Genomic DNA, 25695 nt, shown 5'->3' on the forward strand with positions numbered 1-25695 from the left:
TACTGTTTAGAAACTTTTTAAGCTTTGACCTGGTCACCTAGTTACTAGACCCACATTAACAAGGTCCAACCTTGTCTTAGATATTGTCAAGATAACATGTGTGGCCTTGTTTAATCAAAAGTGAGTCATAAATGTTGCCTCTAGAGTGGTAACAAGAATTTTTTTAGTTTTGACTTGATGACCAAGTTTTTGAAAGCATGAGACCCAGATTAAAATTAAGTCCAGATAATGCTAATGTAAATATTCTAACCAAGTTTCCTCCAAGATTGAGTAAAACATGTAGCCGCAAGAGTGGTTACAAGTTTTTTTTCTAAACTTTAACCTGGTGACTTAGTTTTTCGTCACATGTGACTCAGATTCGTAGTCAGCCTAGCAAATGTCAAGATAAGCATTCTGACTAAGTTTCATCAAGATTGCTTCAAAAATGTTCATTCTAGAGTTGTAACAAAGTTTTTCGATCTGGCTACCTAGTTGTTGAACAACGGTGACACAGAATACATTTTTGCCTAAATATTGTTAATATAAACATTCTGATAAAGTTAAATCAATATTTAGCCATTAATGTGCCTCTAGAGGGGTTACAAGTTTTTTATATTTGACCTGGTGATCTAGTTTGAGGACGCATGCGACCCAGCTTCGAACTCGGCCTAGATATTCTCAAGATAAACAGTCTAACAATTGTATCACACTTGGTGTTTAAATGTACATGTATATAAATCACGTGGTATAAAGTCAGCTGTTGAAAACAATGAACACTCAAATAACGCTGATGTAATTGTGTCTATTTGAGCCGTGCTCTCTGAAAACTGTGTGCGTGAACAGTTGTCCTAGATTAGCCATTGAAGTCCGCATACACATTACACTGATGTAATTGTGTATATTTTCACGTCAAGTGGAGAAAATGATGGATAACAATAAGTACTTAGTAAATGTCAGACATAGAAACACGTTTATATGCTCAGCACAAACCAGATCCACTTGCCAAAGCTAGTTGTTGCCACGGCTGTAGGCTACCAATTCAAGTGGGATTTGAAAACAGGGTATTGTATATACCCAGGCCTTCCATCTGAAACTTAAAGCACAAACTAAATTAAAACTGTAACTTTCACAGCTTATATACTACAGTATGCAATCAAGAATTAAAGTACAAGCAACCATTTACTTATTAATATGACTTGTTTTTATTTAAGCATGTGACAAGGGGAACAACTCTATAGATGATGAAGTTAGAGTAATGATTCTCATGCACTGCTATCACCATATAAAGCATGGGTTTGAACTTCGAAATGGCTCTTTCTAAAATGAGATAATAAAAAAATATATAGAGGAATGATAATATTGTAAATAATGCTGATACAAGTTATAATTTTTAGATTCTGCGCTTCAGTTTACATTACTACTATTTGTCCATGTATGATGTAGATACATGTACCTTAACAGATTGGAACGTTGTACAAAAAAATCAACACTTAAGCACTGAAAGGGGGGGATTTACATATGGGCCGCTCTCTGGGAAAATGTGGTCTAATGCATGTTGTCCCAGATTAGCCTGTGTAGTCCGCACAGGCTAATCAGGGACGACACTTTCCGCTTTAATGATATTTTTCGTTTCAAGAATGTTTCTTCTATGCAAAAATCAAGTTTAGGCAGAAAGTGTTGTCCCTGATTAACCTGTGCGGAATGCACAGGATAATCTGGGACAACACTTCACGCACATATATTAAACCCAGTGCTCGACACTAACGGGAGTCCGGTAGTCCGAAACTCGTGGAAATGAGACTCGAACTACTTGTTTTTGTGTCAAGGAAGTCCGTCGGACTCCTTCAAAATCATCTTTGAATTATAAAAAATCCCTTTGTTTACTTATTCGTTACGCAAAATCAGAATGTCTGCACAAAGAACATTTTACTCAGAATAGTCATTGTCGATCACTGTATATAAAAACGTTAAGTTGCATTTCTTATTGTCACATTTTAATTGTAATAATTTAATATTCATCCTCTACATATCGCAGAAGGAAGTTTTTAAAACTTAGTCATGACCTCACACTTCAATCACTGCTTGAGAGCTGTAAGAGATCTTCTGAACAAGGAAGATTATAGACAGCTGATCTATTTGTAGCGAGAAGTATTCAATCGAAACTAAGTGATTTCGGAAGCAGATGCAAACCAAGAACAATACCATCATTTAGACTATGCACTTGAATAAGTATTCTTTTTTTCCCTATTGAAACCCCTGTCTGGTCAACAAGTTTGTTATCAGAAGATGATTGTGCATACTTATTATTGTATAATTATGATGAAAGTTGAGCTTTTTTCATTACATTTGGCCCATTGGTAATCGTCGTTCCTACATTGTCCGTTGTCAAAGTATACATTGTAAACACTCTAGAGAATATATTTAGTTCCAATATTCACGAAACATTGTAAGAAATCGGTCTAAATGACAATTGGGTAAATTACAAAACTGCGTTCAAAAACTAGGTTGCTATGTAAAATTAAATTTATAAAAAAATCTGAAATTTCCAGAAGTTACATGTTTACCCAATCCCCACGAAACTTGATCAGAACGCTTTTTCAAATGGTATATCTGTTGAGTTTGAAAACGGCACAGGTCTACTGAAAAATGTTAGTGCCAGTTGTCTAAGACGTTATCCCTAGGTGGGTGTTATGAGACTTTGTGAACAATCTAGAAGTCAAATGTTTTGCAAAATCATAATGAAACTATCAGAACAATTGTACTCATGATATTTCAACTGAATTCGAAATTGCTTCTTTTGTGTGAGAGTTTCTCATCCAAGACAAAAAACCTGCCATGCATGCCCTGCCTGAAATGTATCACAACAGGGACTACCATTTAACCCATTACTGCTTAGATACGTATTTTCGTGTGTGTTTTCATCCTACACCAATACTCCTGCCCTGCCCTGCCTAAAATGTATCACAACAGGGACTACCATTTAACCCTTTACCACTTAGATACTTGTGTGAGGATTTATCGATCTCGAAGAATACCCCTGCCCCTCCCTGCCTTTAATATATCGGACTCCCATTTATACAAGTTAAAATTCAAGTCAAAATACGAATTTTGATGTTTATGTTGTCCCTTGGTAAACATACTAGTTTCTAGTTTCATGAAAAAAATGTTAAGAACTTTTAAAGCTATCGCAGGCTCCGGAAAAATGTGACAGACTCACAGACAGACACACAGAGCGAAAACCATAAGTCCCCTCCGTTGAAACCGGTAAGGGGCAATAAAAGTTGAAACTTGGAACAGCAGAAACCTGGTTATTGAAATCTTACACTAAGGCTTGAACGCATTATTGCGTGTAGCAATCAAATTTAAACTAGACTGAATATGGCTGACATTAGAAATTTTGCAATTGTTTATCATTATGTATGCTAGTTTGTATTCTAACTATATATACAACAATGTGATTGGTCTGCATACCAGCAAAGATAATACACTAACCATGTGATTTGTAAACATGGCATCCTATATACCAGGCCCTCCACCTGAAACACGGAACAGAAACTAAACTAAAACAGCTTTTTGTATAGCTTATATAATACAGTATGCAATTTGGTATCACCATAAAGAAGTGAAACTCCAGCTGCTGGAGCAGCATTGTATTCTCATTATATACAAGTAGTTGGTCCTTTCTTTAAGGCAAGTGACCAACTGTAAAAACGGTAAAAAAAATACAATACAAGCAACCATTTACTTATTTACATGACTTGTTTTAGTTAAAGCAACTGACAAAGGGGAACAATTACAGAGACGATGAAGTTAGAGTAATTATTCTTATGCACTGCCATTAACCATATTTCACCATACGAAGCAAGAGTTTGAACCATAACTCTAACTGAAATGAGAGAATTAAACAAGAAGAGTGGAATGAGAATACTGTAAATAATGCTGATAAGAGTTACAATTCTTGGACACTGCGCTCACCTCTACATTACAACTATCTGTCCGTGTATGTGGTAGAGACCAAAACAGATTGGAACAAACAAAAACAACTCAACAACAAGATAATTAGATCTTTTAGGTGTCATACTGCTTATATCAGATCTGAAAAGGGGAAATTTACGAATGAGCCGCGCTCTGAGAAAATGTGGTTTTATGCATGTGCGTAAACTTGCGTCCCAGATTAGCCTGTGCTGTCTGTAAAGGGAGGCAATTCACATATTTCCATTTCCTGAAGTATTCCTACAAATGTAAATTGTCACCTTTGCAGTGGTGATATACAACCATTATCACACACGCATAAAGAAACAAAAATATTGTTAGACCGTAGAAAACAACATACACTCTAACCAAAACAGTCATTGACGATCATAAATACCCGAGCAATTGCTTATTTCAAGAAAGTGCAACAGTTTAGTATTTTTAACATTAATCTCAAATTTTGTCAGTTCACTATTTCACATTGTTCACACAAAAATACAAAAAAATCAGATTCATTTGAGCCATGCCCTGTGAAAGGGGGTTTAATGCATGTGTGTAAAGTGTCGTCCAAGATTAGCATATGCAGTCTGCACAGGCTAATCAGGGATGACACTTTACGCTTTAATGATAGTGTTCGTATAAAGAAAGTTTCTTCTTGGCAAAAATCAAGTTTAGCCGGAAAGTGTCGTCCCCGACTAGCCTGTGCGGATTGCAAAGGCATATCTGGGACGACACTGTATGCACATGCATTTAACTCCCTTTTCACAGAGCGAAGACACTGTATGCACATGCATTTAACTCCCTTTTCACAAAGCGCGGCTCATATATTGAATCAGTTAACTATGTTAAAGGGAGCATAACTCTGAGTACAATATTGTGATATTAATAAAATAACGTCTTGCATCTCTGCATAGTATAAACAATACATCTATAACGTTTTATGATGAATCCCAGAAAACTGAAAGACAAATTAAGAACACATGGTACACATGTACAATGATGTAAGTATCAAACATTTGTCTATGTTAAAATGAACATAACTATGCAAACATTAATGAAACATATACAAAGTCATACCGTGCACTTCTAAAGAGCAATTTTTACACGGGCTTATCTGGGATGATACTTCAAACACCTTAAGCTCGATTTCCAGAGCGAGGCTCTAATCAGTTTAAACCTATTCATTTTAGATTGATTGCATACAGCCCTACGGCTTATTTGAAATGCTATCGAGTCTGTTTCCTGGTACTAGAACCAGTACTTGGTGTCTATGGGGGAAATCTAAAGAAGAAGGCTCATATTAAAGGGGATATCAACCAGATTGACAAACAAAGAAAGTTCTAAAATACCGTCATTAAATACTTTATATTGATAAATTTAAACATTGGATCTAAAACTATCCAGTAAACAATCAAGAATTAAATGAAACTAAACAGAAAAAGTAACCCTGAACAGGGCTCGAACCACTGACCCCTGGAGTCCTGGAGTAAAAATGTCTCCCATTTAGACCATTCGGCCATCCTTCCTTACACAATGACCGATGACAACAACAGAACTCTCCAAATTACCTGAAAGACATACTCAGTAAAATTGTATTACCGAATATACTTAAAATATGAAAACTTAACAACATTTTGCAAGTAATGGTATATTCCAGTCGTGATATTTTAATCAATATAAACTAATAATTGTAAAACAAAATACGGTATTTTAGATTATTTTTTTCGTGATATATAGCAATCTGGTTGACGGCCCCTTTAAGTCAACCACTCAAGCAAGGGTCCTCATCACTTAATTCCTGAATAATAGAATTTCAAATCGTAGCAACTGACTGTAAAACAGCAAAAGTAAATGTTTAGCAATTTTTGCCTGCGGCTGGAAGAAGGTGAATATGTTGATGGGTTTCTCATCCTAACGAAAACGCATGCCATTCCCTGCCCGAAATGTATCGCAAAGGGACTACCATTTAACCCTTTACTGCTTAGATGTGTATGTTCGTATGTTTCTCATCCTAGACGAATACTCCTGCCCTGCCCTGCCTATAATGTATCGGAACAGGGACTACCATTTAACCATTAACTGCTTTGATACGTATTTTCGTGTGTGTTTCTCATCCTAGACGAATACTCCTGCCCTGGCCCGCCTATAATGTATCGGAACAGGGACTACCATTTAACCCTTAACTGCTTTGATACGTATGTTCGTATGTGTTTCTCATCCTAGACGAATACTCCTGCCCTGGCCCGCCTATAATGTATCGGAACAGGGACTACCATTAATCCTTTACTGCTTTGATACGTATTTTCGTGTGTGTTACTCATCCTAGACGAATACTCATGCCCTGATCTGCTATAGATGTATCACAACAGGGACTACAATTTAACTTAATACTGCTTAGATACGTATTTTCGTGTGTGTTTCTCATCCTAGATGCATATTCCAGCCCTGCCCTGCCTAAAATGTATCGCACAGCCATTTATACAAGTTAACATACGAATGTTGATGCTTTTGTTGTCCCTTGCTTTTGTTGTCCCTTGGAAAATTAGATTAGATGAAGACCTTTCTTACGGATTAAAGTTTTAAATGATTCCTTTCCAACCCTCAGATAATGTTTAGCAGCAAACAGCATAAAACCTGAACAGCCAGCTGGTTGTATAGTTCCATTTTTAATTTGCTTCTGAGAAGGAAAGGGTTACAGAAGTTGTAAACAGGTTATGGTGTGTAAACATCATAAAACTTTATATAAAATTATCAACATGATCTTAATGATTGCCTACATACATTAGGCTTTATAGTATATGAACACTCCATCTATCGTAGCACTATCACTTCGATACTTTAACCCTTTCTCCCATAAGAAGCAAAGTGAAAATGGCTTTTGCAACCAGCATAAAACCGGATAATCTTCAAAGTATTGAATTATAACTAAATGCAGATTTCTTAATTCTCAAGTTATGCTGATTATTTCTTTGAATGGCACCTTTAGTTATAGCAGATGAGTATTCAGTTTCATTTAAAGGGTCATAGATAAAACTTCTGTTAAAATTTTGAAAGGAAATTTGCATCTTAAAGGGAACTTTTCACGTTGTGGTAAATTGACAAAATAAACAAAAATGTTTCAGATTTGAAAATTTGTGTTGTAGTTGTATTTGTTAGGAAACCGCAATATTGAAAATTTAGCATGCTCTAAAATATTCATTAAATGCATATTTTGACGATTTAAAAACCTAAAAATTATCAAGCGTTGCAACGCGTATTATTTGGAGAGTTCTGTTGTTGTTGTTATATTTTGTGACACGACGAGGTTTGCTTATATTAAGTATAAAATACAACACTCATACTATGAGCAAGAATCATAGACGTCCGAACATTGGTGCAAATGGGGTCAGCTGACCCCCCCCCCCCTTTAGAAAATCGGTGATCGGAACAGATAGTGGAATCTGGGAAAACTAATCGTGTACAATTATGATTCCTGAAATAAACAATACGGGTCCGAATGACCCCTGGTTAGTTTTACACGAACATCATCTCCCATTTACATGTAAACAAATCATGGATGCGTTTATAGCACAATTTATTTACATTCAAAACATTGATTAAAACATTATTCATTGGTGCAAAATCGAGGGGAGAAGTCAATCAATTAACATTTATTCAGTCTCTGAATAGGAAGTGAAGGCGAATTTCTCAATGATTTTTTAATGAACATATTCTTGAAGGTTTTGATCCGATCCCTGTGAACGCTAATCATGCATAATCATGAGAGCCTGTCTTCGGACATGGTGGATCTTAGCCATGTCTTGACTCGTCTCAGCGTGCAAAATCGTTCCACCGTACAAGTGGTGGCCGGCAGTGTTAGTAATATGATCATCGCCTCACGCACGGCTGGAAACAAATCCGTTTTTTTACCAAGTCAACACAATCTGACGCATTCTGTTCGATGGATTCCTTCTAGTTCATGTATTACCATGCAATTGCGTCTTGTTCAAAATGATCGATTTGATAACATTTGTCGATGGTTCGGACTGTATCTTTATATTAAGAGCTATCGAAGTTTTTGATGTTGTTCGGATGGAGTTGATATAACATGAACGCAGGCATATACGGTTCTGAAAATCGGCTTCATAGAGACTGAAATAGTGAGTCCATGTACGGAATATTAATTGTGTGTCGATAGTATTCTTCACTTTTTCCACTAAACTTTGCTCGGTGTACTTGACTGCCACATTGCCGTGGTATTGTCATTGTAAAAAACAATATCTTTGGCTGTTTTCTATGCCGGACCGAATATATCCTCTTGAAAATCGAATCCGCATTTGCTCGATGATCAACGGACATCGATGTCAGATTATCGACGTGTTTTTGACACCGATCAAGTCTAATTGAATAGCCTGAAATTGTGGCTTTTAATATGATATATGCGATAGACGAATAAGGATGGCAGTCCGCTATTTACATGAAATCATGCAACATTCAATCTGCTGCCTGCATACCCAAGACATGTCTAATTAGAGAGATAAGCTATGAGTAATTAACTTGGTGCGTTATTCTAGTCTATATTGACGTTATTTTTAAGTTACCGTCTGTATTGACCGTCTGATATCGTTCTGAAGCATGTATCCCTTAATTTATTAATTAGCTGAGCTCTTAGTATGTAAGATATTGCTTATATTAGGAATATTTATTTCGTGACCCGTTAATAACATTGAATTTCTGTTGTTTATAATTTCCCATTGCGTATAATATTTAGTATACTAATATTGAATACACTTTTAAATATAATAATATTTAATTTATTTGTGTTGGTAATTTATTTTGTTACTCTACACATACCTTACCCTCAATAATTATATTTTTTATCTGGTATGATATAAACAATCTACTAAGTTATAAAGAAAAAAATGAAATGCATGGCCTAAATAATCATAATAAATTCTAACCCGAGGACATGAAAATGTACAACATATAGAAAATAAATGCATAACATGTTAAGTGATCTAGTAATGTTCAAATAAAGCAGCTGAGATAAATAAGTGTAGGCAATGATAAGCAATTTAAATGTCTATCGAAATGGAGTGGAACAACATCACAGGCCCATTGGCGTTGATCGTTCGGCTTGATGTACGTCGGGAGTTGCAGATGGAACATTAAAATGCTGTTCACGTCGAACACGCTGTTTCTGTTAGGTCGGTTCTACCGTGAAGAAGATCGGAACGTTGCCAAGCCGTGTAGGTGAATCGCACGTAGTAAATACGTTGTTGCTTCAAGTAGGGTCTATCGCTGCTGCGACGAAGATAAGCGCGTCATTTGTACGCGGTCGGCTTTCGTTGATCTGTGTACCGAGGTTAACATCGAGGCTGGTTAGGTCATTGTTGTTCCTGTTGTTTTTGTCGTTAAACTTACCGTCATCGCGTTGTTGTTTTTGTTGTTGTTGTTGAATCCATCGTCATCGCGTTGTCTTTTCTGGTGTTGTTGTTGAATTTGTTAACATCGTTTCTCCTGGGACATTAAGGTCTTCATTTGGTCAAACTTCTTACACGATAATATCTATGGTTGTTCCCCATGATGTCTTTAAGCGCAAGATTACTCCGAAAAGAAACTCTATCATCTTCCTGAAACCCCGTTGATTCTGCACCCTGACTAAGCAATAGTATGTTACTATTCATCAATCAAGCAAAGTCTCTTTCATTCACAGATCCAATGCAAACAAATAAGTGACACTTTTCAAACGCTGGTTAAAATAAATAGTTTTAAACAGTATAATCTTGGTCGAAATCTAGACATGACTTCTATTAAAGCATGTAATCGGAGAAGGATGTACCAAAATAATTGGTTTAAACACGAACACTAGATGCCAGCACCTGTATGGCACAAGTGTACAACACACTCTCTTGCGTGATAATTCAAAATGTTTTGCAATGCTTTACATACCATGGGGAACATCAATTAACAATATTAAAGTGCACATATTTTGTTTAACTAAATTCAGCGGAGTCGTTTTATGAAGCTTTAAAGGGGCCTTTTCACGATTTGGTAAATAAACAAAATTTAAAAATTAAAATTAAAAAATTTGTTTCGGATTCGCAAATTTCGTTTTAGTTATGATTTTTGTGAGGAAAAAGCAAAACAGAACATTTACCATGCTCTAAAATAGCCATTATATGCATCTTTTGACGATTTAAAAACATGAAACTTATAAAGCGTTGCAACTCGAAACGATTGAATAATGTGGATAGTTTTGTTGTTGTAGTTATATTTTGTGAAACTACAATGATTGCTTATATAAAGTATAAAATACATCTGCCATTGTATGCGCACGGATGGTCGAATGGTCTAAGTGGTAGACTTATACTCCAGGACTTCAGGGGACAGTGGTTGGACCCCTGTAAAGGTTACTTTTTTTTAATTTCATTCTTGATTTTTTACTGGAGCTTTTTAGATCAAATGTTTACATTGATCAATATAAAGCATTAACTGACAATGTTCAATACATGCCAAAATCTGTGAAAATGCCCATTTAATTAAACACTACTAGGCGTGTTTGATACCTCTATTATTTGTTAAATATCAATCAGTTAAATAACTCCACTCTAGTTAAACAAACTATATGCGTGATGTCAAATATCGCATACAACATATATGTGTCATAGACACCGATGCACGTTGTATTGCTATTGTTGTGTATTGTTAACTTATTGAAAAGCCAAAAGTAAGCTGTATCTTGCATATTTTACATATGACCTGATGGTAGTTTGACATTAACCTTAATTCTAAGGACACAGGGGTTGTGCACCACCAATAGTGATCATTTGACGCAACTTAATTCAAACACGCATGTTTACTACTGACTTTAACATATTTAGAGGTAAATACCTCGTTGCTTGAGGGCCTGGGCCCGTTTTCACCAAACAATTCTTAGACTTAAGTCTAAGAATAAAGAAAATTCTTTAAATTAGAATATTCAAGAATTTCTTTAATTTTGAGTCAAACTCTGCAGTTGCAGTTAACATCTCTATCTGACGAAACACACCAGTTTAAGCTTGACTCTCTAGATTGTTAACAACAGTTCGGACGTTTTGATGTATTTAACAGTAAAATATTTATTTTAAAAAGCATCGAACAAATCCAAAACGTATTTCGGATTGTGTGTTTGTAATTTAAAATTGGAAACTTGAAGAGGAACTTAAGAAATCACTCCGAGCGGTCAATCGATTTCGTGAAACGTTTGAAAAAGTGTAGTTTGAAATAAATTTAGAGAAAGGGGTGGAACAAACTGAAAATTGAAGTGAATATCGTTGTAATTTTATTATTGAAAACAGTGGATTAAAATTGTCATTTAGGTAAGATTGTGGTTTATTAAATTTTCATGTTGGATGACTCCTCTTAAACTTAAAGCTCAAATAGTGTCATCAATCTAATCTACAGTCTAAAGTTTCAGATGCAATCGATATTTTTTATCATTCTTATTATGTGATACGTCTAAATAACTTTTTCTTTAAATATTATTTCGTTGATTTGTGGCTTAATTTTATGAATCACCGTTGGAAAAGACTGAATATGGACGCCATTTTGTGCTGTTGACGTCACCGGGCCCGATTATCGATTATCAACATTTGGCCCTGCAGACCAAACGTGATAATCACCTTACTTTAATTGATAATCACATGCATTCTAGTAAATTGTGTTACCATATATAGTAACATAAGTATTAAAGTGGCATATGCACTATAGCAATAGCTGAATGTTTACTTTAAATGAGCTTTGAGCTGTTGGTACATGTGTTGCCTGTGACTCATTCCTTCAACGCAGTGATCTGATATGTGGAAAGCTTATTTAACGTTTCCTGATATGAAATATAATTATACATGCCGGACAAGGTGTGTAATGCCCATACTTAAATGGGCTTGTTCACAGATTGTCTAAATGGCAAGTCTCTACTTTTTGCCACAGATTCAAAAAATAAAAAAAAAACACTTAAAATAAGGGAGGGAAGTTAATGACGTAGACCTATAGTGAAAATACAGCGTCCTTTATGAATTATAAGGAAATTGAAATTAATAAAATTATAAACTGTTCCAAACGCAAAACGCATATATTATTTGGAATAATTATGTTATATGTTTAAATTTTGTGGATCACTTCCTGTATATCAAGTATAAACGCTATGTTATGTTAATTTGAAATAAGACATCAAACTTGAAATAGACATCATTTTGGTAATTGTCACATCCAGAACTCTTCAGTTTATGTTCCGGACGTATTTATGTAATATTATGTCTATACTTTTAGTATAATAAGCACTTTGCCATTACTTTTTTATTAACCAGGATGGTATTTTTGGGTTTTTACTGTATTTTTAAACTTTGTTCAAGCACGCCTTGACACAAATTCATTTTTGTTTAAGATAATATAAAAATACAATTAAACATCCACTTTGAAGTCAAATCAATTAATATAATGCATTAATATGCAATTGTTTATTTTGCTTCTAATTTGTCAACATCAATCAATACATTAGCTAAAACTGCATATTATGATTGGTTAAAAATACAAAGTTTATTACAATATAAAGAAGTGAAACTCAAGCTGCTGGAGCAGTATTGAATTTTCATTAAAAACAATTAGTTGGTCCTTTATTTAAGGCAAGTGACCGATTGCCCAAACAGTACAAAACAGCACAATACAGCACAATACAAACCAACATAAACACAAAATATGAATAAAGCTGGGGTCACCGCCTTGGAACGGTCAATGCAAAGCATTGGGGGTTTAAACCTGGTTATAGAGCGCTCAACCTCACACTTGGCCCAGCAATATTGATAATACATTTAAGTGTAAATAAAATTTAACGTCATAGCATTGTAACTCAAATTAAACAATAATAAAAGGGAATTAAAACGCATTCAATTTAATTACTATTTAATTACTCAATTGCATTGAAGATACAAGAGTAACAGAATTACAACTTTTTGACGAACGATCAAATAAAACTATTAACAATTGTCAACTACATTCCTTCTTTATAGAAAAGATTTGAGAATATAGAATCATATAGTTAATATCTCAGATAATCATCGCGCAAATACAGGAAGAAGCAGCAATAATGGGTGTAAAAATTCCATATTACATAGCTTGGTTGTTTATGTGACTGCTTAACAAATTAAAAATAATTAAATCAAACAAGAAACGCCTTTCAGAGAGAAAATATAAATAAAATGGAACGTTATAAACCCAATGACCTATGCATGTAGATTACAACTGGGAAAGTCGGTCGTATGACGTCACAAAAATCCATAATGACGTGAACAAATTCCAAGGGCAGTACTAAATAAAAATATTAATGGGGCTGTGCTACTAATAAAACAAGTTTAGGTGATTTAATATTAAGAAGCAAATGAATAAAAATGGTAATTCCATTAAAGCGACATTATTGGAATCAAACAGTATATAGGCAGGTTGATTTCATATTCCAGCTTTACATAATAGTGTGTGTATAAAATGGTTATACGGATATACTCGTTAGGATGGTCTAGTGGTTAAAGTGTTTAAATGCAAAGGACACGGCAGGTTCGAGCCCCGCTTGGGAACAATATGTTCTTTCTTAAATTACATTATTCAATTATAAATTGAGCTCTACAGTTTTATTGTTAAAACCTAGCAATTAAAGGAATTATTTGACGCATGTCAACATATACCCGAAATTGTAAACAGTCAGTCCCTTCAACCGATTGACTGATATTCACTTCTGGGACATGGGGTGCAGGCAACATAATATCTACACTTGTTGACAATATTATGCACTGCAAAATGAGTTGCATAATGTTTTTCATTTAGAAAACTTGTAAATATGAAACATACAAGTGTTTACATTTTATAATTCAAATAAAAATCAATTACACATCTAAATATACATATATCTTACCCCTACATATTAGTGTGTACGGCTTACCGATTATAATTAGAACCTCTATGTTTAAGTCTTAAGTTATGTGCATATATTTTATTAAAACTGAATAATTAACGTATTTGCGAAAAACTGTTTAAATGAGCAACATAATAGTGTATTTGTTTGCAAACCTAATTTAAAATGTCAAAACAATTATACACTAAAATAAAATAAATACTGTTTGATACGACCATTTCAACAGTGTACATAGCTGCATACTTGTTAAAATATAAATTAGAAACTGTTGAAAAAATATAACTCTATATTAAATACACTTATCGATATTGCGCATTTTTCTTATATAGAAAAAATGACAGAAAAAAGGAACAAAATATAATAATAAATCAGAACTCAAAACCGATCTTAAGCTTAACAAACCAGTCTTTTGATCAGCAATTGGTAATAACCGACTAATTTTGATGGCAAGCTGCTGCATACGTCTGAAGTCCTAAAATGTGGTTCTTCTTCATTTAACTTTTAAGCTGTGTTTCAATAAAAATATATGTATTTATCATATGTATGTGTGTATAATGTTGTATTCACGATTAATAAGAATACTATAATGTAATAAATAAAATATACGGTGAGCATTTTATTATAAGACGAAGTTTATCATACTAAGCTCAAAATATTTTAGCATTAGGCAAGCCTTGTTGATCAGCCTCATATGGCTACATATTGATATAATATTCACCTTATATTCTATCTATATGTGAACATGCATTTAAACAAATATGTGTGTTATAAAGTCAAATACTTGCTGAGGATTAAATATTTCTCAAATTGTAAGTCAATCAACGTGACGTGTTATATTATTATAATATTACTATAATACTACAGACTTCGGACTAGCGCCATTTTGGGGGGAATACTATCATACCAAGAGATGTCTTTCAATCTCAGTTACATCTGTTACATTACCGAATTAGTTGTGTCTCAGACGATCTAATCTACTAGATAGTAAAGACTGAGTTAGGGATATTAATTGTGATTAAACATGATATTGTAGCTTGATTAATAAGTATATAAAAATACTTTAGGATTTGTTTTCATATGTATTTTTAAATGTCAATGATATACAGTCGATATTCCTCTTTTGAACTATCTTAACCCATTTTAAAGTTACGGATATGATATTATGCAACTGATGGTTTTACAACACACATACATTAAAATGTGTCTTAAATGCAAAACACATAAAAATTGATAGTAGGCTTTGAAAAGACTGATCGCAAATTGTGGTATAAAATGTGACCCATTTGACTTCAAAGTTTATTATTTCTGCAGAACTGAAAAAGATATGCCGTGAGACAATTTAGTTTGTCATATATAAGTATATGATCGCTGAAGTGATGAATACAGAGTAAAAAATAAAATTTTAGATGCGTAGTCATTTTATGCATTCCAATTATGGAAAATAAAATAAACTTCACAAATACTTTTCACTTACTAATATCAATTCATACTGCATACTTAGTTTCATCATCGTCAGCTTTACTGCATAAATAAACATTATAAATATCAAATTACACTTACTTGTATTCACAAAGTTATCCATTACTGAAGGCATATTCAAAACAGAATGCACCTAATCAAGTGTCAGATTATTCATACAAATCTTCACCTGTACAGGCGAAACACAATACTTAACTATTTTCGTGGCATACAGCAAACTGTACAATGCTGTAACGATCAATTACCAACATAAAACAACTCACTTAACAGTCATTCGTAACACTGACAGCCTACGCTAATCATAATCAAGGCAAAAAATAGTTCATGAGTACACGATGTTTTCATGAACCATTGTTTTATTTAATGAACAGCTAATGACCTCTTAATGAAACCAAAAAAGGTTAAAACAAGTCTTGGTGTAATTAATAAACTTTTAATGAATGTTTCTCTTGTCCATAACCTAACACATTCAGTAAATGTTTAGTTAATGAACTTTACCATTAGTATAAACATTTGGAGTGCGTAATTAAATACGTGCATGTATTTTATATAAATTGAATTATTAGAAAGTGCATACATTTATAATCATAAATTTAAAAAAAAAGTTACTTATAGTAAATGCTTCATTTATGTAATAAGTTCAAAAGCATCTCTAGAAAGAAACATCCATTACATTAATTAAGTTGTTTATATCCAGTGTTGTATTACTCTATTCTTGATAAAAAGGAAATCTACTACCTATAAAACTGTTTCTGATTGGTTTATATTTCAGACTGTTCTGTTGGGGGATGGGTCTATAAATAAATTGAATTATGCAAATGAGATGTATTGTCCTTCATGTGTCAGTTAAATTATTTAGACATGAACAATTAGCATGACAGTGTCTCCAGCATGGGTGTCCGCACATTGGGGCAAATGGGGTAAGCTGACCCCACTCTGGAAAATCGGTGAGCGGAACAGACAGTTGAATATGGAAAAATCTTAACGTGTACAATTATGTTTCCTGAATTAAACAATTTGGGTCCGAATGACCCAGGGTTAGTTTCACACGAACATCAACTCCACTTCAAATGTAAACAAATCATGAATGCGGTTATTGCACAATTTATTTACTCTAAAAACATTGATTTAAACATGATTCATTCGTGCACAATCGAGGGCAAAAGTCAATCAATAAACATTTATTCAGTCCCTGAATAAGAAGTAAAGGCGACATGGGTCTCAGCCGAATGTCTCGATGATTGTTTTAATAAACATATTATTGTCGGTGTTGATCCGATCACTGTGAACGCTCATCATTCATAATCCTGAGAGCCATTCGTCAGTGTTAATAATATGATAATCACTTCAGGCACGGCTGGAAACAAATCCGTTTTTGTTTATCAAGTTAACAAAATCTGACTCATTCTGTTCGATGGATTCCTTCTAGTTCATGTAGTACCATGATATTGCGTCTTGTTCAAAATTACCGATTTGATAAAATTCGTCAATGGTTCGGACTGTATCTTTACAGTCTGAGCGATCGACGTTTTTGATGTGGTTCGGATGGAGTTGATATAACATGAACGATGGCATATACGATTCTGAAAATCGGCTTCATAGAGACTGGATTAGTGAGTCCATATACGGAATATATAATTGTGCGTCGATAGTATTCTCCACTGTTTCCACCAACATTTGCTCGGTGTACTTGACGGCCACATTGCCGTGGTATTGTCAATGGAACACCAATATCTTCGGCTGTTTTAAATGCCGAACCGAATATATCTTCCGCGAAAATCGAAACCGCATTTTCTTGAAGATTTGTGAACATCGATGTCAGATTATCGACGTGTTTTTGACATTGATCATGACTAATTGAACAGCCTGAGGTGCTTGCGTGATGGGCTCCACAATGGACAAATATTTGGCTATTATGTGGAGCGTTATCACAAATGTCACCGTTCCACTTGCAGTCCATAGCTGATGTCTGGCGTCTGGCGTCCTTTCGTATTATGTTCGTTTTGCGCTTAATATTCTAACTGACGGCGTATTTCGATGAAATGGTTAATGAAGATTTGTATGCTTTTATACTTTGCAGTCCACCTTGTTTAGCTTTACAATGGTGGGTTCGGAACTAGCCGTCTTCTCTTATGGCTCTCTCTGAAATACTTTATGATTGCTTTCACAGTTCCTATGGTATTACGTGCTTTGTAAACTGTATTTATATCATTTACAACAAGATAAATACGGTGAGCCGAACAATGTTAAACAATGCGATAGGATAATCGGCTTTAATACGGGCTTGTACACCATGTTCTTCTCAAACCATAGTCGAGCATCCATCGTATCCTTGGCCGCGTAGCTTGTTCAAGTTCCGACCGTACTTCTTGCACTATTTAACGATTAGTTTCTGTGTCAATTTCATCAAGTACTGTATATCCAAGGAACTCTTTTCTTATGACGAGTTTCTTTTCATCGAAAGATCTCAGTCCGATAGACCGTTGCTCCGTTCCTGAGATATTAGCAGTCTCATCCGCTAAGATTGAGAATCCAGTTGAATTGATAGCTGCAGTAACATCCCTCACAATCTCTTCACATATACTTATCAGTTCATTTTGGATTCGAACCGAGGTACATTTGGCATTGCCACGTGCATGTTCCATTTGTGTCTTCAATACATCAGCACCAGATTCGATTCGGAACGATAACAAATCATTCAAACTGCCGGATTTAGAATCTTTACCCTTAGTGCAATGTCATGGGTACCACAGAAGATAATGCTTGACAAAATTTGAATTAATTTTGCACAGTTCCTTTGAACATTTTTATTGAAGGAACTGTCCAATAAACTGTCGAAACGACGTTCTGGATTTGTCGTGTTGGCAAGGTCTTTTTTAGCATCCTTTTGAGATCGATGATATGATGCACTACTCATTCGTTTTTTCCCGGCGTTTTGAAAGTCGTTATATTTTCGACAAGATGCACTGATGAAGGCGCCTCGGTGAACAGGTTGTGGAAATAACACACATAGTTTACATTCCGGTCCTTGGAGGAGAGGCGAATACGCTAGCCACTAATATTGCGTCAACCAAGGATGGCGAAAACATCTATTTCCTTTGGAGTCTTGTCGAAAGTCGTAGTCAATTGGAGGTATGCATGCGTTTGTTAAACGGTTATGGCGGGTATCACTAGAGATGAGTCGATCGTTATTGACTTGCTTCCCGATATCCATATCATGGCACACTTGAACACTTCGAGCTGTTGGCGGTTGAGGATCGGGGGTAGCGCTGGTTAACGGTTCGGGTTCGGGTAAGCGCTGGATGACGCTTTAGGATCGAAGGCAGCGCTGGTTGACGGTTCGGAATATAGGAGTTGATTATCTGGCATGGGCCCCTTCGGCACAGATACGCCAAAACTGCAGTCGCGCTGTTTGATTGGAGGTGCTCCGTCGTCTTCATAGGAAGGCTTCGCGTCAGATTAACGCTTGGTGAAGTAATTCCTTATGTCAATTATATTACGTCGGATATATCTGATTCTGAAAATAGAGATGTTAAGTATGGATTAACAAGAGGCTCATAAAGCGAAGACGAGCGGTAAGATCAATTATATGATCAACATCATGATACAAGACTGTGGGAAGCCTTTACTACTTCTTTCGCGCCATGCGCTCCTCTATGGTAAGGCATCCAAAAGTTTCGTGAGAAGAGCGAAATCAGCAACATTTATAATCATGCACATTTTTCAATGTTATAACATCTGCGTCACTAGAATTATATTGTCTCAGCGTTAAATTAAACTGAACAGTATTATTACTAGATGGCTAAAATTATAGCGAAGTTCACTTGGGCGAGGTCGACGCGGGATTGAAATTTGATCCTACACGTACAACTGTGCAAGTCTTTTAATATAACGAAATACAAAAATAATTTCTGAAATTACCATTATATGTATATCATGACTATAACACCTCATAAGCAAAGGAAGTTAAGAAAATGTGTACTAACTGCTGTGAAGATTGTTTCAGGCTTGTCTGCAACAACAGCGTCTTAAGTAACGACGAACGACAAAGGACAACCGTTTTATTATTTGATAAGTTACAAGCCCCGTCATCCAGTATTTCAAGGAATTGAACACGTCATGATGACGTATTCAATACGTCATGTACATAGGCGGATACCTAAAATCGCCAATGTAAAGTCAATTCATTTGATGTTTTACACTTAACTAGATCTAAATCACCTATTTAAACTTGTCAAAGCATTCAAAATTACTAAAATCGTGCAGCTTCCAGAGGGTTTCCCCTCCCCTGGACAATAAAAACTATAAACTATGCACTTTTTTGGTATTATAAGAAGGTTTTTTGATGAAAGTATATAAGGCGTGACATGCTCGAGAAGTGGTTGTCAAAGCCCTAAAAATAATTAAAATCGTGAAGCTTCCGGGGGTCTTCGCCCACCCCCTCCGGACCCCCTAAACGATAAACTATGCACTTTTTTAGCATTATAACTAGGTACTTTGATGAAAGTATATAAGGCGTGACATGCTCGAGAGGTGGTTGTCAAAGCCTTCAAAATCAATAAAATCGTGGAGCTCCCTCGCTCCCCTGGGCCCCCTAGCAGGGCTTTGCCCGGACCCCAGCAAATCTTTCAATATCCCGTCCCCCACCCCCTCTAACCAGAAATCCTGGATCCGCCTGTACCAAAATTAAAACATTCGTTATGTTTTCTAGAAACTGCATGATGACGTAGGTACCTTCATGGAACTCAATGTAAATAAAATCTCCACTGTTAGCATCTTAAGTAGATGAAAAACATCTTCGAGGAAAAGACTTATACACAGATCCCGTCCTGAAACGGGGTCTTCCGATTCCTACCACGACTTACCTATCACATTAGCTATTGTGGGTTAAAAATATTGAATGTCTTCAGATGATGAGTGATGAATGATAAAAATTCTATATGAGAAAATTGCAAATGATCAAAGGAGAGAAAAACAATAGGTATTACCCACTCCAATACAGTCAATTTATCAATTGCAAATCCTAACTCGTTACCTTTCATATATACTTCATGATGCACCATTATCTGGCCTTATTCTTAAACTGTTCTACAAATCAGCCGGAAAAGGGGGCGGAACCCCACTCGACCTCCCTTGGATAATTCCTGCGGACGCCCATGGCACGGATGGTCGAGTGGTCTATGCGACAGACTTTTACTCAAGGGATTAGTGGTTCAAGCCCAGATGAGGGTTACTTTTTTTTCTTTGTTCAATTGTATTCTTGTTTTTACAAGAGCTTTTTAGATCCGATGTTTACATCTATTAATATACGCATCTAATGACAAATTTAAATATCTGCCAAAATCTGTGAAAATATCCCTACAAAGTAAGCTCATGTTTTCAAGGTTGACTATTCAGTTCTGAACTAAACTGAACTTTCAGTTGTTAAAAATGCTAATGAGAACTGCTATACACATAGACCATTCAATCAATCAACATCAGACTTCAGATGGCATTACCGAGCTTGTTAAAGGGACTTGTTCAATGTGTTGCAACTAAAAATGTTTTCCAAAATTCTACATTTAAAAATTTAAAAAAAATGTATTGATTATATTCAAACCAGTGAGATTGCACTCATAACTAAGTAACATGTTTAGCAACATATTGTTTTTTATAGATAACTGATGACTCAAAATTGGTAAAATTATACAGATTTTTAAATGCATTTCATCAATAATTTTGAAAATACTGTATTACTATAATATTTATTTATATATTTTTTGCTGCAAAATATTAAAGCCTGAGTGTTGTAGTGTTTGTGTATTAGATTTTGCCTCCAAAGGTCACTGGTTTAAATTCTAGGCAAGATTTTTTTTCAACCTTTTTCCTTGATTTTATAATTATTGATTTTATAATTATTTAAGTATATTCGAATTATAATTTATTTGTTCAACATTACATTTAATGACCTATTTTTAAAATACCAAAATATGTGGGTAATTCCATTTAAACTGTTTCACACTATTTTCAGAAAATGGTTTATACCATTATTATCAGCAAAATGTTATGTGCTATCAAGTTTCACCCTATTTTCAGAAAATGGTTTTTACCCTTGCTATCAGAGAAATGTAAACCTACATTAAAGATCTCTTGCTTTTTACTTTCCGTATGTATCTGAAGTGTGTTGTGGGCTTAAATAGCCAATACATCAAACATTTGCGAGTTTAAAGTTTTGTGCAGTGAATATTATACTGCGAAAGTCTTTATGCAACACATTCTGTTTTTATAGCATTGATTGTATTAATAAGAAGGGCCAATATAACAGTGAATAAACAATTTTTTAGTAGGAGGACAGTTCACAATAAATATTGAAAATGGCAACTTCTGTAAATGTAATTCATAAAAGTTCAGATCAGATTAATTCAGACCAGATGTATGTGAAAAAAAAGTCTGAGTTTAATGTGAAAATAGCAAGTGACACACGTCAGACTTGCTACGTCTCGGGTATTTGCATCTTGCCAAGTGGTGAGACCATTGTTGCAGACTATACTAATAAGAGAGTGAAGATGTTGGACAAGCCATACAATGTGTCAAGTGACTTTGAAGTAGATAGTAATCCGAAGGACATTTGCCAAGTCTCACCCTGTAAGGTGGCTGTAACTTTAAATAAAGCAGTTCAATTTATCAAAGTAAGCAACGGGAAGCTGGGGATTGAGTTTAGTTATGAAGATGGTTGTAAGTTCATAACGTTACAACATGCTGCCCTTGGCATTACTTTCCATAAGTGTGATTTGTATATCACCTCAGGCACTGCTCTCTACCTCTGCACCTTAAATTTGCGCAAATGGCTACTTAACCAATCCTTTTATGAGGATAATGAAGGTGGCATAATAGGTTAGATGTGTTGTTAATATATGAAATGTAAATTTCATTTTGTTAAAACATGTATATACAGTGTAAACCTGAGGGCTCAAACTCGCCAGGACAGACAACAAAAGTTCGAGCCAACCGGAATTGGGGCCAACCGATTTCTAATACACCTTGTTTACTAAGCTGAATCTGCAACATATTTACATCTCCAGTTGAAGAGAATTCATACTGAAAAAATTCCGTTTAGGCTAACTCGCCCTTGAGTCGATTTGCCCTTGAGTGGTACATTTTTATCTTTGTAGTTTTCAAAGATCAGTTTTGTTAAGCATGATTTGTGACGTTATTACGAAAAATTTATCCTTCATACTCAAACAAAAATAATTTTAAATGAAATGTTATATAAAATTTTATCTCATGATGAATTCGGATTCGTTAAAGTTCTAATTAGACGCTTCTTCTCGAAACGGAAAATTCAGAATTTTCAATTATCGATTATCTTTATACAATCGGCGTTTTGGTCAGATTCGTTTGACAGCATTCACAAATGACTTAAAATTGAAAACATAACCGTATTCTAAAATAATGAAAGGTAATTTACAGTGGTTGGCTCTATTGGTATTACAGTAACAAATGAATTACAACTCAATCATAGCCCTTGATGCGAACGCAATTCGCCCTTATGGCGAACATGAGTTTATGTAATGGCAGAGGCATACGGATGAGAATTAACCACATATTAATTCCAATTAACATGACTCAAGCTATAAAGAATCCCTCAACTTACAAACACCAAGAATCACACAATCTTTTATTTAGTTATGTCTGTACTTTTCTTCACCAAACTTGGTCAGAAGTTGTATCTAGACAATATCTAGGTCAAGTTCGAATATGGGTCATGCCGTGTCAAAAACTTAGTCATGGGGTCACTAAGTGCAATTCAAAGATTGAGCATGGTGTCCGCTTTCGAATTGAAGTAGTTTTCATCCGATTTTCACCAAATTTGGTCAGAAGTTGTGTATAGATGATATCTTGGTCAAGTTCAAATATGGGTCATGCCGGGTCAAAAACTAGGTCACGAGATCACTTCGTGCATTTCAAGCCGAAGCATTTAGCATGGTATCCGCTCTCCAATTGAAGTAGTTCTCATCCGATTTTAAACAAATATGGTCAGAAGTTGTGTGTAGAAAATATGTAGGTCAAGTTCAAATATTGGTCATGGTAAAGTTATAAAATTGTCCAAAACCTTCAAAAGGGCGTATCTTGTGAAAGTTGTGGCTCTCTTGTTATAACTTATTTTCGTCAACATGTTTATAAACGAGTAAACTTATACAATCAACACAAGGCTGTTACTGTACAATTTGCATTTTTAAAAATATAGGGACTGGATAACCAAATACATGCTAAATACAAATCTGTGTCAGTGTTAAGGGCGAATGTGTCCGACTCATGGGGGAATTCAGTCAGAATTGTTATTCAACTATTTTTCAATGAACATAAGATGGGAATCAAAAAGTCCATAGAACGTTCACTCAGAGCCTTTGATGATTTTTGCTATAGCGGCTCTCAACCACGGTTTGGGTTATAAAGCTGAGAGTTGAATTATTCCAACAAGGAATCAAATACTTATTTTTTAAATAGATTCCTATGATATTGCTTTGACAAATGTCAAAGCGTATTATAACTTTGTTGTAACAATGTACACTGGGTGCAAATGTCAATGTCATGAATAAATCATTGTTTATTTTATAATGTCATATAGCATTATCAATTTATAAATATATTGATAAGTTATAGGCATATTAGTAATTAATTTTATTATATTAAACTAATTACCTTTGTCATAAATTACATTTTGATTCTCAAGCATTTCGCGGTATTTTCTTTTTTCCGCCATCTTGAATGTTTATTATTAAATGAATTCATTAATTGAAATTGTGCTTAGTCATATGATGCCATTCATTGAATCGTGATCTTACTACGAGTATAAATAAGGCCAAACTGTCGTTTGGCTTCAGTACCTTTTGGGCAATCATAGAGAACAGATCGGATAAGAACGGTTCGTTTTGTAAATGAATTTCCAGATTGATAACTTGAGATTGTACTAGCGATTAGATAAAGAATACTTTAAGAAACATAGAATAACTTAATGTAAATAAAATCAATATTTTAATTACTCGATGTTGTCGATTTTACTTAGCTTCCAAGTAATTTGTGGTGCTGGCACCATCTGACGGCCATCAGACGGACCGGCATTACACTATGATAGTAAAAACTTGCACAAGCCTGATCACAAAGCTTTTTATAATATACATATACATACCGCTAACCCGTCCGACTCAAGGTTGAGTTACCCTAGTAGTGTACTACTTTCTTCTTTTGAATAAATAATAACAAAGTATATACCTCATATTTTTATGAATAAATACCTTAAAACCATTACACATTATTAAACAAATATAATATAATAAATTTACATGTATATTATATCAGCACGTATGTATGTAGCACATTTTCCGGCACATGTAAGAAACTTCACTAAAAACAAAACACGCATAAACACTATAAAAACATCGCCAACATATTTAACAGCGCATGTATTTATTTATTCGCTTGTTTTTGAATGGCATTATGTCAGCCTGTGTTTTGTTCATGACTTGTCGTATGGATACAAAATTTTCTATTCCATTAACTTGACATTACATGTGCTTTGTGTATCTACAAAAAGACCAGATTTTATACACATTAAACATTTTCCTGTACCAATAACGATTGAGAAAATAAAATGTATGCACTTATGGTGTGCCTTTAATCAAGCGTTCCTAATCGATTGACAGCGTTATGCGACCTGACGCGAGTTCGAGCCAAACCAACAAAAGAACATGTGAAAATTGTGACAAGGACTGAAAAAACAACAGCTCAAGCCATCCGATAATTTGACTCTCGCAAATTCGAGTGATCCAGCGGAATTTAATATGAATATAGCAATAAAAAATCGTTGTTTAAGGAAGAGTTCGAGCCGACCCGATATTCATGCCAAGCAAGTTCGAGCAATCGCTAGTTAATATAAATTGCCTCCATAATGTTGTTTGATGATTTTTGCTTTTGCAGACTCTCGGCTCTTGGCAGACTCTTCAGATATATTCTAAACGCCAAATAATACAGCTAGAGCCATCGGATTTCGACTGTATTATATTGTTAATATATTTATATATATTTATTTTTTTACACTAAATATAATCACCACCGTGCATATGTTAATGAACATTTTTATCTCATTGTTTTAAGTGTTAATGTCTGCAAGGCTAACCTGAGTATATAGATAATTGTTCATGCTTTGCAGTTTACAAATGTGCAGTCAGTCCTGATGGTGACTTTATCTATGTCACAAACTTTGCCCAGAACAAGCTCTTCACACTGGCCATAGATGGCACCCTGCTATCAACCTTCACTGACCCTGCACTTGAGGGGCCAAAAGGTGTACACGTCACACCCAC

The 25695-nt window shown here is 34.8% G+C and overlaps 2 protein-coding genes across 4 annotated transcripts in view; one reads left to right on the plus strand and one right to left on the minus strand.

The window, feature by feature from the left end:
- The window catches only part of LOC127848500 (uncharacterized), a 458919-nt gene that overhangs the window by 431039 nt on the left and 2185 nt on the right, over nucleotides 1-25695 (plus strand). The window lies entirely within an intron of this gene.
- LOC127848498 (dynein axonemal heavy chain 7-like) overlaps nucleotides 1-25695 on the minus strand; it is a 281861-nt gene that overhangs the window by 105670 nt on the left and 150496 nt on the right. The gene's annotated exons all lie outside the window — the stretch shown is intronic.

The sequence above is a fragment of the Dreissena polymorpha genome, chromosome 10, assembly GCF_020536995.1.
Source record: "Dreissena polymorpha isolate Duluth1 chromosome 10, UMN_Dpol_1.0, whole genome shotgun sequence".
NCBI lineage: Eukaryota > Metazoa > Mollusca > Bivalvia > Myida > Dreissenidae > Dreissena > Dreissena polymorpha.